The 18,503-nt window shown below is 42.7% G+C and overlaps 1 non-coding gene across 1 annotated transcript; it reads left to right on the forward strand.

The window, feature by feature from the left end:
• The first annotated feature begins 5,910 nt into the window (after window positions 1–5,910).
• LOC115072105 lies at window positions 5,911–6,041 on the forward strand. Its single transcript, XR_003851165.1, has one exon. It is a non-coding gene; the product is annotated as a small nucleolar RNA SNORA70 (small nucleolar RNA).
• The last annotated feature ends 12,462 nt before the right edge of the window (window positions 6,042–18,503 follow it).

Raw genomic sequence — 18,503 nt, forward strand, 5'->3', positions numbered from 1 at the left:
CCCTCTTCGCGGGCCCCGGGCAGCCGCGGCCGCCTGCACCGAGCCTTTGTGGCTCCTTGCCCTGTCCGCCACGGAGAAGTAACTCTCGCCCGGGCGAGGATGAAGGAGGGTGCGTGAGTGGAAGAAGAGTGTTTTGTTCTGTCTGCGAAATGGAAAAAAGGAAAGCCGGCAGTTCTGGTTTGCACACTTTCACACAAAGGGGAACCTCTGAGCCGGGCACACTCTCGCGCCTTCCAGGGCACAAAAGGCAACGATACTGTGCCGCGGGTTGTCCTGCGTTTGGAGCGGCTCCGGTTTGGTCTTTCTTAGGCGCAGTTATGCAAACGAACGCCTGGATCTCTTCCCCCACCACCATCATTCTCCGGCGCCGCGTCTTGTATTTGTTTCTTTAACAAAGAGCATGGGCAGTCCCGGTGCCCGCGAGGACTGATCCTGCTGAGCTGTGGCTCCTGCAGCCTCCCAGCTTGGGGCCTTACATTCAGAGCAGCATTCTCGAGGTTCTTTTCTGGACTCTAACCTTACAGGTTTCGATGGTCCACAGCCAGTTTTGAACGAAGACAGAATCCTAAGTAGTGTGATAGCTGTGCTTGAAAAGGAACGTGGGAACCGTGGAAATGACCCTAGAATGGGGCTCAAATATTGGTTAAAGTACAGGAGGCTGCTGTGTTTTAAGTCCTTGAAGAACCTGAGAATGTAACTTCGTTTTTAAAAGCTTTTGTTGCCTGTTTACTTGGAGGTGATTCTTTCCTATCTTAAGACTTTTTCACTGAAAATGAAATGGAAACCTGGCTATCAGGGTAATCTAAGATCCTCTTAACTTCGAAGAAGTTTTGTGCAATCTTGGGCTTAAAGACATGATAATTGGCATCTATCTGATCTAATATATATAAAGTCTCAATAACATTCAAACCTTAGAACATAATAAACGGTACTGTAGGCACACATCCTTCTAAAAGACTATTGTATCTCGTTTCTTGTAAAATCTATCACTGTGGGAAACACTACCTCCTCTGATACTTTGTAAGTAATATAATAATACTTGTATCTGTGTAACTCGACAAGAGCTTGACTCCTTTAAAGACAAATCTTAAGTTCTAGATCATCCTATTTCTCTTAGTACTCTGAGAAGAAAGTACCGGAAAGAAATAGGAATAGGAGCAGAAGGAATTGCTGTTCTCCAGTTTTCATGCTCCACGCTCTTTGAAATATGGATCCACCATTCCTCACCTTAGAGAGAGAATGTTTCTCCACCCTATTAATGATAGATTTAGATCATTTCATTTGCTTATGACCAAAGCATTATGGACAGAAGTTAGAGCTACGAGGCTTCCGAGTCTGGCCTCAAGAGGTACTGCATGTTTCTCCTTGCCTCCCTAGCACTTCTCCCTTTCACAACGGTGAAGAACATGTCTGTGGAGTCTCTCCAAAAAAGATAACACAGGGATCAGTCTGGGACCATTCCGAATATCTTGGAGTCCCAGGGCTGTAGAATAAAAGATCGATTTTGTTTGTTTTCTTGTTTGTATAATAGGGTCTTCTAGCTATGTAACCCAGGACCTCTCTCCAACTCAACATCTTCCTGCCTCAGCTCTTTTATTTTTTTGGTCTTTTTGAGATGGGATTTCCCTGCAGCCCCAGCTGGCCTGGAACTCACTATGTAGGCTAGGATGGCCTTGGACTCACCGAGATCTGCCTGCCTCTGCCTCTCGAATGCTGGGATTAAAGGCCTGCGCCACCCTCCCGGCTCCTGCCTCAGCTCTTTTTTGAGGACTGAGATTATAAGCATGCCCAGCAGGATTGTTGTTTTATGCTCTGCATTTGGGGATGTTTGCTTCCCAGGATTAGTGCTAGATTACTCATGAATATACTGCCAGATGGGGCAATCTGCTCCCTTGGTATTAGCCAACATGGTGCAGAACTTGATGTCTCTGAAAGAGCTCTTTGGAAGTGGGTCTTAGGAAAACACATCCTTTGTAGAAGCAGACTAAGAAGCCCAGAAAGTTTTGCTGCAAAGTATCCTAAAGACCTGCGGGTTAGTAGGAAAGGTCTGACGTAGTCAGAAGTCCTAATAGCAAGCTAAGAATCATGGGACAGAGATCTATGTTATAATTACATTGCTTTTCTTTTATATTTTAGTTATTTTATGTGCATGAGTTCTTTACCTGCGTATATGTACCACATGCAAACAGTGCCCACAGCAGCCAGAAGAGAACATCAGACCCCCTGGAACTGGAGTTAAAAGTTATTTGCTGTGTGGGTGCTAGGAACCAAGCCTGGGCCCTCTGTAAGAGCACCCAGTGCTATTAAATAGCTGAGCCAAGCCATCTCTCTGGCCCAGCTTCTGCTTTGGTTTTTTGGGGTTTTTTTTTTTGTTTTTTTTTTTGACCAAAAAAATAAATTCAAGTTTTGGGGCTGGAGAGATAGCTCAGTAGTTAAGAGCACTGGCTGTTCTTGCAAGAAACCCAGGTTTGAATCCCAACATCCACATGGAAACTAAAAACCATCTGTAACTCCAGTTTCAGGAGCTCCGATGCTCTCTTCTTTCCTCCATGGGTACTGCACAACACAGGTACACTTACACACATGCTGGCATGACACTTATACATATAAAAATAAAAAATTCAAGTCTTGGGGTCTGGAGAGATGACTCAGCTGTTAAGAGCACTGACTGCTCTTGCAGAGGACCCAGGTTTGATTCCCAGCACCCACACGGTGGCTAATAACTATCTGTAACTCCAGGTCCAGGGGGATTAGATACCCTCTTCTGATCTCCTCAAGGCTTGCACAACATGGGTACACTCACATACATGCAGGCATTACACTCACACACATAAAATAATATTTTTTTTAGAATATTGAAGTCTGCCAGGCATGGTAGTACATGCTTTTAATCCCAGCACTTGGGAGCAGAGGCAGGTGAACCTCTGTGAGTTCAAGGCCAGCCAGCCTGGTCTACATAGCGAATTATGGGCCAGAGACCCTGTCTCAAAAAGACCAAAAAATAATAATTCAAGTCTACAAGAGAGTTCAGTTGGTAAAGTGCTTGCCACGTAAGCATAAGATATTGAGTCTAATCCCCAGAACCCATGGTTAAAAAAAAAAAAAACTGGGCCTGATGATTTATAATCCCAGTATGCGTCAAGGGCTGGTCAAGGCCCCCTGAGGACAAACATCTGAGGCTGACCTGCAGCCTCCAGTGTGTGCGCGCAAATGCATGCACACACACACACACACACGCACACACACAATCCAAGTCCCTCTTCCTCACTTAGCCTTCCTACTTACCCGGCCACTCCATACCTCTCCCCTTTCACAGATGGCCATAAATGGTTTAACATGTAAGCTTTCAGACGTTTTATGTGCATATACATACATTTATGTAAATTAAATACATACATGAGATTACATAATATGTGCATTGGATAGAATATTTTTCCACATCTTTTTATTTCCCCTTTGTTCTCTCTGATTACATAGAAAAGTCTTTAAATTTCTTTTTTTTTTTTTTTTTGGTTTTTTTGAGACAGGGCCCCCCTGCTGTAGCCCCAGCTGTCCTGGAACTCACTATGTAGACCAGGCTGGCCTTGAACTCACAGAGATCTGCCTGCCTCTGCCTCCCAAGTGCTGGGATTAAAGGTGTGCGCCACCACGCCCGGCAAAAAGTCTTTAAATTTTTAACCTGTCTTCAGTATGACAAGCTAACCAAAGAAAAAAAGTTTTCTTGCTTTTCTATCAGAATGTTAAGTGGAAGAACACTTTAGATCCCAATATGGGGGGGTGGCAGTGACAATCACCATGAGAAACGCAAGAGTAAACTAAATCCTCAGAGTGACAGCCAATAAACTAGTTCCCTACATTAACCTGAAAGTTTGCTTTTGGAGGCTCATCCTTGGAAGCCTTATTCCTTTATGGGTATCAAGGACATTGATACCAGAAGCTGAGGGTGGTTAGGTACTGTGTTCACAGGAATGAATTTTGAGTGGCTGAACCAGCATTTAAACTTATGTAGTCACTCACATATTCCTGGTTGCAAGTAACTGTGCAGACTTCACCAGATAAACCAGAAAAATCTCTTCTTTGGCATCTCTTTCAACAAATGCTTCTGGGCAACCATCCAATTGAATTCTAGAGTTAACCTACCCTGTCTATGAACATCCTTCCTTCCTTCCTAGCCATCCTTCCCACTTCTTTCTGGGCTTCTACAGAGAAAGTTATTCATACCTCTCCTCTGCTCTGAGTCTGCAAAGAAACTCAATCCCTGCCCTGGTTAGTTTGTATTGTCAACTTGATACAACCTAGAGTCACCTAAGAAGAAGGAACCTCAACTAAAGAATTTCCTCATCAGATTGGCCTGTGTCCATGTCTGTGAGAGGTTGTCTTGACTGATGATTGATATGGGAGGGCCCAGTCCACTGTGGGCAACACTATTCCTAGGCAGGTAGGCCTGTATAAGAAAGCTAGCACACCATGAGCCAGTGAGCAAGTCAGTAAGTAGTGTTTCTCCATAGTTTCTGCTTCTGTTCCTGCTTGAGTTCCTACTCTGACTTCCTTCAGTGATGAACTGTGACCAGAAATAATGTAAGCTGAAATAAATCTTTCCTCCCCTAAGCTGCTTTTGGTAGGAGTGTTTTATCATAGCAACAGAAAGCAAACTAGGACAGTCCCTAAGTTCACTTTTTGGTTTAGTTCTTGTCTTGCCTTTTATGATGCAGAATCTTTTTTAATTTTCAGAAAATTTATGTGTATGAGTGTTTTGTCTGCATGTATCTAAGTGTACCACATGTGTGCAAGGCCCAAAAGAGTGTCAGATCCCCTGGAACTGGAGTTACAGATAGTGGTTGTTATCTGCCACATAGGTACTGGATACCAAACCCAAGTCCTCTGCAAAAGCAACCGGTGCTCCTAACCACTGAGCCATTTCTCCAGCCCAGAAACAGAATCTTTTAAATAAATGTACAACAGACCTGACTTAGAGGAACACCAAAATGGGGCTGGAGAGATAGCTCAGTGGTTAAGAGCATGTATTCCTCTCTTCCAGATGATCAGAATTTGAATTCCTAGCATCCACATCGGACAGCTCACAACAGGACTCTGGCCTCTTTGGGCACCTGCATTCATGCCTAATAGACACATAACATATACTTAATTTTTTATTTTCTTGTTTTTGTTTTATTGGATGTGAAAATTTATTCCTACTGTGTTTCCATCATCAAAAATTGGATCTTCTCTCCTTCTTGCCTTTGTTACAGGGCCAAAAGAGATATATTTGACTACTTTAACAATCTAAAAGAAAAAAAAAAAAAAAGCAAACTCTGAGAATATCACTAACTGTATGACTGCTTCAACCAAATCCAGCAGCCAGAGGGTCATCATATTCCTACATGAAGTTCAAACAGCCATCACTAGACACAAAGACTGAGACTTTCTTGATGTTTTTTACTATGAGCTGTACCCTGACACACTTCCTGATAGCCGGATTTGGCTGTTTGGCTTCAACCCCTACTTTTTCCAGCACAGTTCCCTTTACATGAGAAGCACCTCCAAATGGGTTGGCTTTAAGGGCCATGCCCAAATAGGCTTTCTTGTATTGTTTATCATGCCACTTCAGGTCCTGTCCATGACTACAGGGCCTCCTGGCAGTCTGCAGACCAGAACTCTTGCCCATCCTGCCAGGCACAGCAGGCTAGAGCTAGAGTAAAAGAGTCCATAATTAGTTTCTGTTGTTGTTCCTTTGTTTTGCTTTGTTTGTTTGTTTGTTTATGTGGTTTTTGTTTGTTTCTTTGGTTAGTTTTGGTCTTTTTGAGACAAGGTCTTTCTGTAGCCCCAGCTGGCCTGGAACCTGTTATGTAGACCAGGTTGGTCTCGATTTCACAGAGATCTGCCTGCCTCTGTCTCCTAGGAACTAAAGGCCTGTGTCACCATGCCCAGCATAAGATTTTATTTGCTCCTCCTGTACAATGGCTGCAAACAGCAACCTCCTTGGTAGTGTATGCAGCCTGTTGCATATATATGGACTGCTCTAAGGGACCTTGGAGACAGTTTTCTGGTGGATATCCATGTCTCTGATCTCAATGCTGTCCCCAATCTAGGCTTCAGACAGGTATGCGGGTGCCTTTGGGAAGCCTCAGGGCATAGTGGCCAGGGTTCATGATGGCCAGGTCATCACATCCATCCACACCAAGTTGCAGAATAAGGAGCATGTGATTGAGGCCCTGCACAGAGCCAAGCTCAAGTTCCCTGACTGCCAGAAGATTCACATCTCAAAGAAGTAGGGCTTCACCAAGTTTAATGTAGATGAATTTGAAGACATTGTAGCTGAGAAGCGCCTCATCCCTGAATGCTATGGGGTCAAATATGTTCCCAATTGTGGTCCCCTGGATAAGTGGCGGGCCCTCCACTCCACTCCCTCTTGCACTGAATCCTATGCCCTACCAAGTCATGTGTTCCCTAATAAAAGTTCACATGCAGTCTGAAAAAAAAATATTTTATTTGTTTTTAAAACCATATGCTGAGCCACGTCTCCAGCCCCTCAATACTTACTTTTAAAAATTACCTTTTTCAAATCAGGTGTCATGGTGCACACCTTTAATCCCAGCACTTGGGAAGCAGAGACAGGCAGATCTCTATGAGTTTGAGGATCATGTCTCAAGAAAAAGCCATGGGGCTAGGGGTCCTGGAGAGGTGGTTCATCAGTTATGAGCACTAGCTGCACTTGAAGAGGACCAGGGTTCAATTCCCAGCACCCACATGGCTAATAACAATGTAACTCTAGTTCCAGGGGATTCACCGCCCTCTTCTGACCACCACAAGCATTGCATGACACAAGTGCACTTGCATACATGCAGGCAACACACTCATACACATAAAATAATAAATAAAATACTAGAAAAATTATGATCTTGAATTAGATCTATTTTTATATACCTTAATTTTTATCTCAATAAAATATTCAAATACAGGAGTTGGAGAGATGGCTAGTGGTTAAGAGTGCTTCCTGTTCCTGCAAAGACTTTGGTTCTTAGCACCCACATCAGGCAGCTCACAATCTATGATTCTAGCTCTAGAGGATCTGACATCCTATTTTGGCCTCTGCAGGCATCTACACTCATGTGCACAGACACACATGCCCATAACTAAAAATAAACCTTACAAGTTTTAAAGATCAAATATATTTTAAAAATTAAATGATTCAAAATAATAAATAAATTAAAATGATAAAAGAAAGTATCCCTCAGCCAGGTGTGGTGGCAGATGCCTTTAATCCTAGCATTCAGGAGGCAGAGGTAGGCAGATCTCTGTGAGTTCAAGCCCAACCTGGTCTACATAGTGAGTTCCAGGCTGGCTGGGGCCATGGGGAGACCCTCTTTCAAAAAGATCAATCATACCTATTAAACAAGAAGTCTTTAGTTCTTGCTTTCTTGAGCTATAGCAAAATATCTTTTCTTTTTTTAAAATATTTTATTATTTTATGTGTATGAGTATATTGCGTGTATGTGTGTAAGTGCACCCACAGAGGTCAGCTGGGAACTGAACCTGGGTCCTCTGCAAGAGCAGTCAGTGCTCTTAACCACTCAGCCATCTCTCTAGACCCTTCTTTTCTTTTTTTATTTATTATTTTTATTTTATGTGTATGAGTGTATTTATTGCCTGCATATATGTGAGTGCACCCGTGTCATGCAATGCTGAGGTCAGAAGAAGGCTTCGGATTCCCCCGGAACTGTAGTTAAGGATGGTTCGTATCTGCCATGTGGGTGATGGGAATCAAACCCGGGTCCTCTGCAAGAGCAGTCAGTGCTCTTAACTGCTGACCATCTCACTAGCCCCAAAAGTTCTTTTCAAATTATAGCTAAAATGCACATCTAAGTTGGGCACAGCAGGACATACCTGTAATCTCAATACTAGGGGCGAGAGGCAGGGAAAATCAAGAGTTTGAAATCAATCTGAGCTATATAGACCCTGTTTTTTGTTTGTTGTTGTTGTTGTTGTTGTTGTTGTTTTAAACTAGTTTCCAAACCTTCAGTATATTTTAGAATCCTTGTATTGGCAAGCACTCATGATGCCAATACTTGAACAGTTTACAGTAGACAGAGCAAGTCTCGACAGAAACTCTAATGAAAAATCAGAATTGCCATGTGTACTTACATGCTCCATCTAGGCATGAACCTAAAAAGAAAATGTGTGATTGATGAGAAATACTGAAATAAGCTAAAATCTTAAACCTCATGGAAGCAGCTTTCCTCACCTCCAATCCTTTCCCAAGAGAAAAAAAGTGCCTTTGTGTTGCATCAGCCTTTCCTGGGGAGGTGTGAACAAATGTGTGTTTATCCTGGTTAGGGCACCAAGGACAGATCAAAGTTTCTATTTCACCAAAGTCCAATTTGGTGAACCACCAAGCTTAATAGACTTATTTTCTGTAAGAAACACTAAATAATAGTATTTTATTTCAAACACTGTTTATTACAAAGAATGCAAATCTTTTTGCTGCCCTCCTCCCCACCCAGTCAAACTTGGTTTATGACAAGGAATTCTAATCTTTTTGGGGGGATGGGGGTCTTTTTTGAGACAGGGTCTCCCTGTAGCCCCAGCTGGCCTAGGGAATGCTAATCTTTTAATATCTCCCCCAACATATATCTGGTAAAACTTTGGGGGGGTGGGCTTGATGCATTCCAGAAACTGATGACCCTTCTTCCTCTTTGGTCAACCCTTTTCTCTTTCATTTCTTTTGTACTGATTCTTTTTTTTTTTTAATGTGTATGAGTATGTAGGTAAGTGCAACCGTGTCATGCAGTGCCCACAGAGGACAGAAAAAGGTGTTGGATCCCCTGGAACTGGAGTTACGGACGGTAGTTAGCTGCCATATGGGTGCTAAGATTTGAACCTGGGTCTTCTGCAGGAACAGTCTGTGTTCTTAACCACTGAGCCATCTCTTCAGCCCCCATTGTGCTGATTCTTGTGTGTGTGTGTGTGTGTGTGTGTGTGTGTGTGTGTGTGTGGTGTCTTTTTTGAGACAGGGTCTCCCTGTAGCCACAGCTGTCCTGCAATTCACTAGGTAGACCAGGCTGGCAATTCACCTGCCTCTGTATCCCAAGTGCTGGAATTAAAGGCATGTGCCACCACTCCCAGCTGCACTGATTCTTAGCCTTCCAGGGACCCCAGTTGGGCCCAGTTGGACCCCAGTTAATGTTGAAAAGACACAGTAATATTGTGTTAGGATCAAAACTTACTACATCCTTTACTCCATGTGTTTGCTTCTCCACATCTCTTTTGTGAGTCATGCACCCTTTTGATCAGAAGTAAAGTTTTGCCTTGTTGAGACACTTAAATTGGAGTGGTGGTGGTTAGCCTTCACCTTTCTAGATTCTCTAGTATCCCAAGATCCCTTGCAGCTGAGGAGGCAGAGGAATGGTGGGAAAGGGAAAGCAGTAGGAAGGAGTTATTAATGTCTGGAATCCCAGGTGAGAGACCTGTGTCAATAGCTCCATTAGCATCACCATAGGCCTAGCTATCTCTGCACTGTTTTATTTTGTTGACTTGATTTCAAGGTCCAAAATGAATAGTCCAAAATGAAAATGGGATGACCATGTTGTTACAGAGTTCGGGACCACCTGGAAGGACCACTCAGCCTCAAAAAAAGTTCTGAATCAGCCAAATCTATTTAGCTGGCCAGCACTTTCTGAGCCAATTTAGGGAGTACAGCCCTAACTGGGAGGAGACTGGATAAAAGTAAAGTCCAAAAGGTAAAGTCCTTGGTACAAGATTTAAGCTTTTACAGTTTTCTTAGAACTTTAAAGAAAAATCCTCAGGGGGGCAGGCAAGCTGGTAATCTTGGCAGCTGCCTTGAGGAGGGGAATGGAGGGGAAAAGGAAAGAAAACCATGAAGCCATGCAGGTTTAGTGCCTGCATGGAGGTCAAACATGTGGCTGACTTGTAGCCACATGGCTGGGAGAAGGAAGCTTTAGAGAAAGTAAAGAAATATGAGATGCTAGGGGCAGCGCAAAACATTAAAGAAAGGATGTTTAGAAAAGGGATATGGAGAAGAAAAGGAAAGATTACACTTTTCTGAAGAATTCAGAAAAGCTGGCAGACTTACAGACAACATGACTGTGGCTGGTCCACAAGTTCTGTGCTAGGAGACAGGATTCCAGGCTGGGAAAACTGCTATCTCCACCCATCGATTTAGCATAACGTAAGGTGAACCCACCTTCCTAGGGTTGGTCCTGTGACAGGTGACTGACCAGTGAAACTGGAAAGGTGGGTCTTTTAACAGGCTATATTTTATAGTCTTGACCAGTTAAACTTATAGGGCTATTACAATGTTTTGCCAAAGGGAAAAAACATAACACAGCACGGTATCTTGCACAGACTCCAGGAATAAGTGAATTAAAATGCCATCACAATTTTTATAAAAACAGCCATTTGAACAGATCAGTAGGTCCTACCCAGGTCCCCTAAAGTCATCAATTTGCGGGGCCCTGAAGTTTAAATTCACTAATGCGAGGCCCATCTTCCCCCAAGGTTCTCTGAATCACTTTCCTGTGTATAATCTAGTCTCCTTTTATTTCCTTAGTGTACATAAAGTTGATTCCCATTCTTCACAATCCAAGGTGTCTCCTGCTGTTAGAGTAGCAAAAGTCCCATAAGACTTACTAGTCAAGACTATGAAATCTTTATTCTATCTGTTGGGAGACCCACATTTCCAGTTTCACTGGTCAATCAGCTGGTCATAGGACCACCCCTAGGAAGACAGGTTCACCTTAAGTTATGCTAAATAAATGGGCGGAATACCTAGTAATGAGATAGTGAACTTTTCCTGCCTGGAATTCCACGTCCTACTGCAGTGCTTCTGGACCCAGTTGCAGACATGTAGGTCTCTATAAGTCTGTCCACTTTTCTGAAATCAGAAAAGTGTAATCTTTCCTTTTCTCTTCGTATTCTTTTTCTAAACATGCTTTCTTTAACACTTTGGGCTGCCCTGGCATCTTGTATTTCTTTCTTTTTTTAAAAAAAAAATATATATTTATTTTTGGTCTTTTTGAGACAGGGTCTCCCTGTAGCCCCAGCTCTCCTGGAATTCACTATGTAGACCAGGCTGGCCTTGAACTCACAGAGATCTGCCTGCCTCTGCCTCCCAAGTGTTGGGATTAAAGGTGTGCACCACCATGCCTGGCCTCAATTTGTTATTTTTATTTTACATACATGAGTGTATTGCATACATGTATGTAAGTGCACCTGTATCGTGCAGTGCCTGCAGAGGTCAGAAGAGGGCATTAGACTCCCCTGGAACTGTTGTTACAGACAGTTGTTAGCCACCATGTGGGTGGTAGGAGTGGAACCAGCTCCTCTGCAAGAGCAGCCATTGCTCTTAACTGCTAAGCCATCTCTCCAGCCTGCATCTTGCATTTCTTTACTTTTTCTCTAAAGCTTTCTTCTCCCCTCTATGTGGCTGCCAGTCTGCCACATGTCTGACTTCTGTGCAGGCTCTAAGCCTGCATGACTTTTTGGCTGTTTTCCTTCTTCTCTCAATTCTCCTCCTCAAGGCAGCTACTAAGATTGCTAACTTGCCTGCCCTGAGGATTTTTCTTAAAATTTTAATAAAATTGTCCTAACCATTCTTAAATTCTTTTGTGAATGAGACCAAGAACCCTCTAGGGGACATTCTTTCTATTAGGTTTTGGGGCCCAGAATATAGGAATAGGAGAGAAATAAAGAGACCATACCAGACCTTAGACAGGCCTGCGTTTTAGTCAAAGGGTACTGCAAGGGACAGCAGCCTTCCTGCATGATGGAAGCAACTGTGCTGTATATCAGGAGAGTTAGAGATCATATAGGGGCTAAGGCATGAGGAAGCCGATGCAGCTACAGGGGTGTACATATCTCATCTTCTGGGGCCCCTTGCTCAAGCAGGACAGGTTATCTTGAGCAACAGACTGTCTCCAACAGTTCCCCCTGAGTTCTGGGAGTGGCCAATACTGGTGTGATTTATCAATAAGGTTAGTCTCAGAGTCAGGTAAGATCAGCAGCAGTTTCAGAGGACTTCTGGTTCTCTATCACTTTCTCCCTATATCACTTGCAAAGCCTTATTAGATATTTTGTAGATTGCTGCTGTGAATGAAAGTTCCCCCAAAAAAATCAAAAAATCAAAACAAACAAACAAAGACACCTGTTTCTTCAACTGAACCTTCAGCAAGGCTAAACAAATGATTAGAACTTCATTGATTATGAAAAGTTTGGAATGTTACAGGTTCAAAGTCATTTATCTTGGGCCATCTTTAGTCCCTAAATAGCCATCCTTGTCCACATCTGTATCTGACCTAACATCTTGTGACTAACAGATAAAAAAACCTTTGAGATGTATTAGCTTAGCAGACCAACCAGCTTCCATCAAATCAAAGGCTAAGGAGCCTATCAGATAGCATCTAAAGCCTATAACAGAATTCCCCCCACTTTGCTATGACCCGGCTACCAAATGTACCCACCAATGTATTTGAAAAGTGTGTTCATTTATGACTTTCTTTGTTCTGTTACTATAAAAAGTTCATGAGGGGCTAGAGAGATGGCTTAGCAGTTAAGAGCACTGGCTGTTCTTTTTTTCATATTTTATTTATGATTTTGTATTATTATTTTATGTGTATAAGTGTATTTATTACCTACATGCATGTAAGTGCATCCCTGTCATGCAATGCCCACTGAGGTCAGAAGAAGGCATTAGATCCCCTGGAACTGGCGTTACTGGTGGTTGTTAGCCAGCATGTGAGTGCTGGGAATTGAACTCGATCTTCTGCAAGAGTAGGGGTGCTCTTAACTGCTGAGCCATCTCTCCAGTCTTTCTTTCTTTCTTTTTTCTTTCTTTCTCTTTCTTTCCTTCCTTCCCTCCTTCCTTCTTTCTTCCTTTCCTCCTTTCCTTCATTCCTTTTTTCTTTTTTATCCTTTTATTTTTGTCTTTTTAAGACAAGCTGGGCTTGAACTCAGAGATCTGCCTGCCTCTGCCTCCTGAGTGTTGGGTTAAAGATGCTGCGCCACCATGCCCAGCTTTCTTATCTTTTTTTTTTTTTTGTAAACATTTTATTAGCTGGACGCGGTGTTGCTCCCCTTTAGTCCCAGCACTTGGGAGGCAGAGGCTAGAGGATCTCTATGAGTTCAAGGCCAGCCTGGTCTACAAAGTGAGTTCCAAGACAGCTGGGGCTACAGGGAGACCCTGTCTCAAAAAGACCAAAAAAGACAATTTTTTTTTTTTATTTATTTTTATGTGTATGAGTGTATTGCCTGTGTGTAGGTAAGTGCACCCTTGTCGTGCAGTGTCCGCAGACGACAGAAGAGGCCACCAGATCCCCTGGAACTAGTTACCAACAGTTGTTAGCTGCCATGTGGGTGCTGGGGTTCAAACCCGATCTTCTGCAAGAACAGTGTTCTTAACTGCTGAGTGATCTCTCCAGCCCCTTTCTTTTCTTTTTTTTTTAAAAAATATTTTTCGTTATTTTTGTTTTATGTGTATGAGTGTTTTGCCTGCATGTATGTAAGTGCACCCATGTCAAGCAATGAGGGGGTCAGAAGAGGGCATCAGATTCTCTGGAACTAGAGTTATGATAGGACAGTTATTAGCCACCATGTAGGTGCTGTGAATCAAACCTGGGTCATCTGGAAGAACAGCAAGTGTTCTTAACTGCTGAGCCATCTCTCCAGCCCCTCTAACGGTTTCTTGAGTATACTACAAGAGAGCCAAGAGCTGGGCAGTAACTAGAGTTCCTGCTGCCCCAAGACTTTCCTTTTCTTTCTTTTCTTTTTTTTTTTTTTTTTTTTTGGTTTTTTTGAGACAGGGTCTCCCTATAGCCCCAGCTGTCCTGGAACTCACTATGTAGACCAGGCTGGCCTTGAACTCACAGAGATCCACCTGCCTCTGCCTCCTGAGTGCTGGGATTAAAGGTGTGCACCACCGTGCCCAGCTGACTTTCCTTTTCTTAAAAAAGTTTTATTTATTATTTTTATTTTTTATGTGTATGAATGTATTGTTTGCATGTATGTATGTGCACCCATGTTGTGCAATGCCCTTGGAGATCAGAGGAGGGCATCATATCCCCTGGAACTGGAGTTCAGATGGTTGTTAACTGCCATGTGCTGGGAATTGAACCTAGTCCTCTACAAGAGCAACCAGACTAGTGCTCTTAACCACTGAACCATCTCTCCAGCCACCACCATCCCAACTCCCCATACCCATGCCCCACCCTCAGGAAGACTTTTCTTATTTTTTCTTTTTTTTTTTTTGCGGGGGGTGTCTTTTTTTTGTTTGTTTTGGTCTTTTTGAGACAGTCTCTTTGAGACAGGGTCTCCTTGTAGCCCCAGCTGGTCTGGAACTCACGACGTAGACCAGGCTGGCCTCAAACTAAGAGATCTGCCTGCTTCTGCCTCCCAAGTGCTGAGACTAAAGGCATGCCCCACCACACCCCATGCAAGATTTTTCTTGATGGAATCTGGGTACCAGTCACAAATGGTGCCTCACTGGTCTCACCCTGAACTTCCCCACTCAGTTGCCCTTGCTGGAGACTTTCCTTCATAAACCTTTCTCTCTTGCCTTGTCTGTCACAGGTACCAGTACTTCAGAGTCCATTTCAGATATCATGTCCTTGAAGTGTTTTTGATTTCCCAACACATTCCCCATCCCTCCTTTGACTCGCCACAGCCTTTGGTTTTCGCTTACCCTCCAACACTGTATTTTACTGTAGTTTATAATTATTGTACACAGCAGCCTTAAATCTGAGTCTCCAAAGTCAGCAAGCAAGCAGGGAAAAAAAAGTTTGAGGCAATTCCTGAGAATTTCTTATGGTACCAATTTAGAGAGCAACTTTCTGCATTCCCTAGGTCCCCTACATTTTCCTGAGGGATTGAAGCCATCACTGTCACATGAAAAGATCTGGCTACATAGCAGTACCCTGATATAATAACTGCAACGTCTTTAAAACTGAAGTCAGCTTGGTCCAGCTTGGTGAAATGTCCACATTAGCAGAGTCACAGGATCCTGGACACCTTTCCTCTAAGATATGATAAGAAGATTCCTGGTCTTTTAAAATTCTTCTCTCCCTCTCTCTGCATGCACTTGAATTGATGTATTCTAAAAGCACTTACAATATTAGCTTACAGTACATAAATTAGACTTAAGAGTGATTAAGATGCAGACTCTGACAATAAACTAAGTTGTTCTGGCTCTACCACTTACTATGATGTATATATAACCTTGTTCAAGTTATTTAATCAACCTATGTTTTCTCTATCTCCACTTATATCTACAAAAAAAGGAATACTAGTAAGGAAAACTAACAGTTTATTTGAATTATAAAGTCAGTTAATCCATAAAATAACACACTTACCTTCTACACTTCTTTTTTGGCTGTTGTCTTTTGTGGTTATTGATGTTTTTGTTCTGTAGCTCAGGTGGCCTGGAACTCACTATGTAGCCCACTCAGGCTGACGAAAATTTCAGTCTCAATCTTCTAAATGCTAAGATTACAGGCCTAGAACACTATGCCTTGTTATACCTTTTAGGTTTTTCTCTTTGTTTTGAAATTTATTTTTATTTTCTGTGTATGAGTGTTTTGTCTGTGTGTATTTAAGTGTGCCATATGTTTTCAGTGCCAGTGTAGGCCAGAAGAGAGCATTGGATTCCTTGGAACTGGAATTATGAACAGTTGTTAGCCACCATATGGATGGATGCTAGGAACAGAACTCGGGTCCTTTGCAAGAGAAATGGGTGCTCTTAACTGCTGAGACATCTCTCCCACCTCTTGTGTTTTTTGTTTTGTTTTGTTTTGTTTTATTGAGTCAGAGTCTCACTATATAGTCCTGGCTGGTCTAGAACTCATTATGTAGACCAGGCTGGCCTTGAACTCACAGAGATCCACCTGCCTCTGCCTCCCGAGTATTGGGATTAAAGGTGTGCACCACCATGCCCAGCAGTTTTTACTTTTAAAAAGATTTGTTTTATTTTTTTTAATTATGTGTATGTCTCTGTGTGGGTATGTGCATATGAATGCAGGTGCCCAGGTAGGTCAGAGGCATTGGATTCTATGGAACTGGAGCTACAGACAGTTGTAAGTTTCCTGATGGGGTGCTGAGAACTGAACCCAGGTCCTATACAAGAGCAGTGTACCTCTAAGCCATCTCTCCAGCCCCTTTTGTTTTACTTTTTTTAAAACATGTATGCGTATGTTGTCTGTATGTATGTAAGTATACCGGTGTTGTGCATAATTTTACTTTTTACAAGTTCATGAAGAAATAAAAGAATTGTTTGTTCATGAATACCTGAATGGCTTTCCTGTACCCTTAAGATAGTTTTACTGCCTTCAGCAAAATTCTTCATTGAAAGAACTCCCCCAGGTGGCACTGCATAACTTTCTAAATGAGTTACTCAAATACCAGAGTCAAATTACCTGGGGGAAAAATGTTGACTTTGGCTTCCTGAGTCTTACTAAAGACATTTCACCATAGAACCTTGAAAACTTTCAAACCACTGATCTGTGGTTTGAAATTATTTTGGAATACCGCACATAACACCCTGAGTTCAATCTACAGTGCCACAAACAATAGCAAAAAGACAAAACAAACACGCCCCCCCCCCCTTTTTTTTTGGTCTTTTAGAGACAGGGTTTTTTTTTGGGTTTTTTTTTTTTTTGTCTTTTTGAGGTAGGGTCTCCTGTAACTCCAGCTGGCCTAGAACTTCATAATGTAGATTAGACTGGCCTTGATCTCACAGAGATCCTATTAACTCTGCCTTCCAAACGCACCACCACCATGCCCAGCTTTTTTTTTTTTTTTCTGTCTTTTTGAGAAAACCTACTTTTTTTCTGAGATTACTATTAAATTCTTGTCATTGGAAAGGATACTAAGACCCTGAAAAATCTAGAAACCTAATTTGTAACTGATAAATTTTTTTTTGGATCACAAATTTTATGTCTTTTTTGTTGTTGTTTTGAAACAAGGTTTCCCTGTAGCCCCAGCTGGCCTGGAACTCACTATATAGACCAGGCTGGCCTTGAATTTACAGAGATCTGCCTGCCTCTGCCTCCCAAGTGCTGTGACTACAGGCATGCTCTACCACACCCAGCAAGTTTTATGTCTTTTAAATAACGGTAATGATAACTGACTTCAAAAATTTGGTGACAGGGTCAGGGAGATGGTTCAGTGGGTAAAATCACTTGTCATACAAGCCTGACAACCTAAGTTCAATCCCTGGGACCCATGCAAATAGATACAATGAATCTCGTCCGTAATCTCAGGTCTCCTGTGGCAAGGTAGAAGGCAGAGACAGGTAGGTAACTGGAAACTCTTGGGCCAGCCTTGAACTCACAGAGATCCACCTGCCTCTGCCTCTGCCTACTGAGTGCTGGAACTAAAGGTATAAGCCACCATACCTGGCCCAAGTATTTTTTAATTAATTAATATTTTATGTGTATAAATGTGCCTACATCTATGTAAGTGCACCTGTGTCATGCAATGCCTGCAGAGGCCAGAGAGGGTGTCAGATCCCCCAGAACTGGAATTAGGGACAGTTGTTTGTCATGTGGGTGCTAGGAGCCAAATCTGGGTCCTCGGCAAGAGGAGCCAGTGCTCTTAACTGCTAAGCCATTGCTCTAACCCCTAACCAAAATATTTTGAAGATTGATTTATTTATTTACTTTATGTATATACATGTACCTTCAGTGTATGTATGTGCACCATATGCATGTAGGTTCCTGGGGAGGCCAGAAGACAGTGTTGAATCCCCTGGAACTGGAGTTACAGACAGCTGTAAGTTGCCTGGCATCAGTGCTGGGAACTGAACATGGGTCCTCTGAAAAAGCAGCATGCGCTCTTAAATGCTAAGCCATCTCTCTAGCCCCCTACCCAAAATATTTAAAAAGTACTCACAGCATTTTGCCTTCCAAAATAGACTTTTATTGAATGTCCTGAAAGATTTTTTTTAATTTATTTATTATTTATTTATTTATTTATTCTTGTCTTTTTGAGACAGGGTCTCCCTGTAGCCCCAAGCTGTCCTGGAACTCACTATGTAGACCAGGCTGGCCTCTCTCTCTCAGGGAGATCCACCTGCCTCTGCCTCCCGAGTGCTGGGATTAAAGGCATGCGCCACCACTCCTGGCTACTATATTATTTTTATTTTATGTGTATTGCCTGCATGTAGGTAAGTGCACCCGTGTCTTGCAGTGCCCGTGAAGGTCAGAGGAGGCTGTTGGATTCCCTGAGACTGGAGTTATGGACCATTGTTAGCTGCCATGTGGGTGCTGGGATTCAAACCCTGGTCTTCTGCAAGAACAACGAGTCATCTCTCCAGCCCAGGTTTTTTTAAGTTTAAAAAAAAAAAATGCCGGGCATGGTGGCACACACCTTTAATCCCAGCACTTGGGAGGCAGAGGCAAGCGGATCTCTGTGAGTTCAAGGCCAGCCTGGTCTACATAGTGAGCTCCAGGGCAGCTGGGGCTACAGGGAGACCCTGTCTCAAAAAGACAAAAAAAAAA

This window comes from Nannospalax galili, unplaced genomic scaffold, assembly GCF_000622305.1.
Source record: "Nannospalax galili isolate Female #2095 unplaced genomic scaffold, S.galili_v1.0 scaffold359, whole genome shotgun sequence".
In the NCBI taxonomy this organism is placed as follows: Eukaryota; Metazoa; Chordata; class Mammalia; order Rodentia; family Spalacidae; genus Nannospalax; species Nannospalax galili.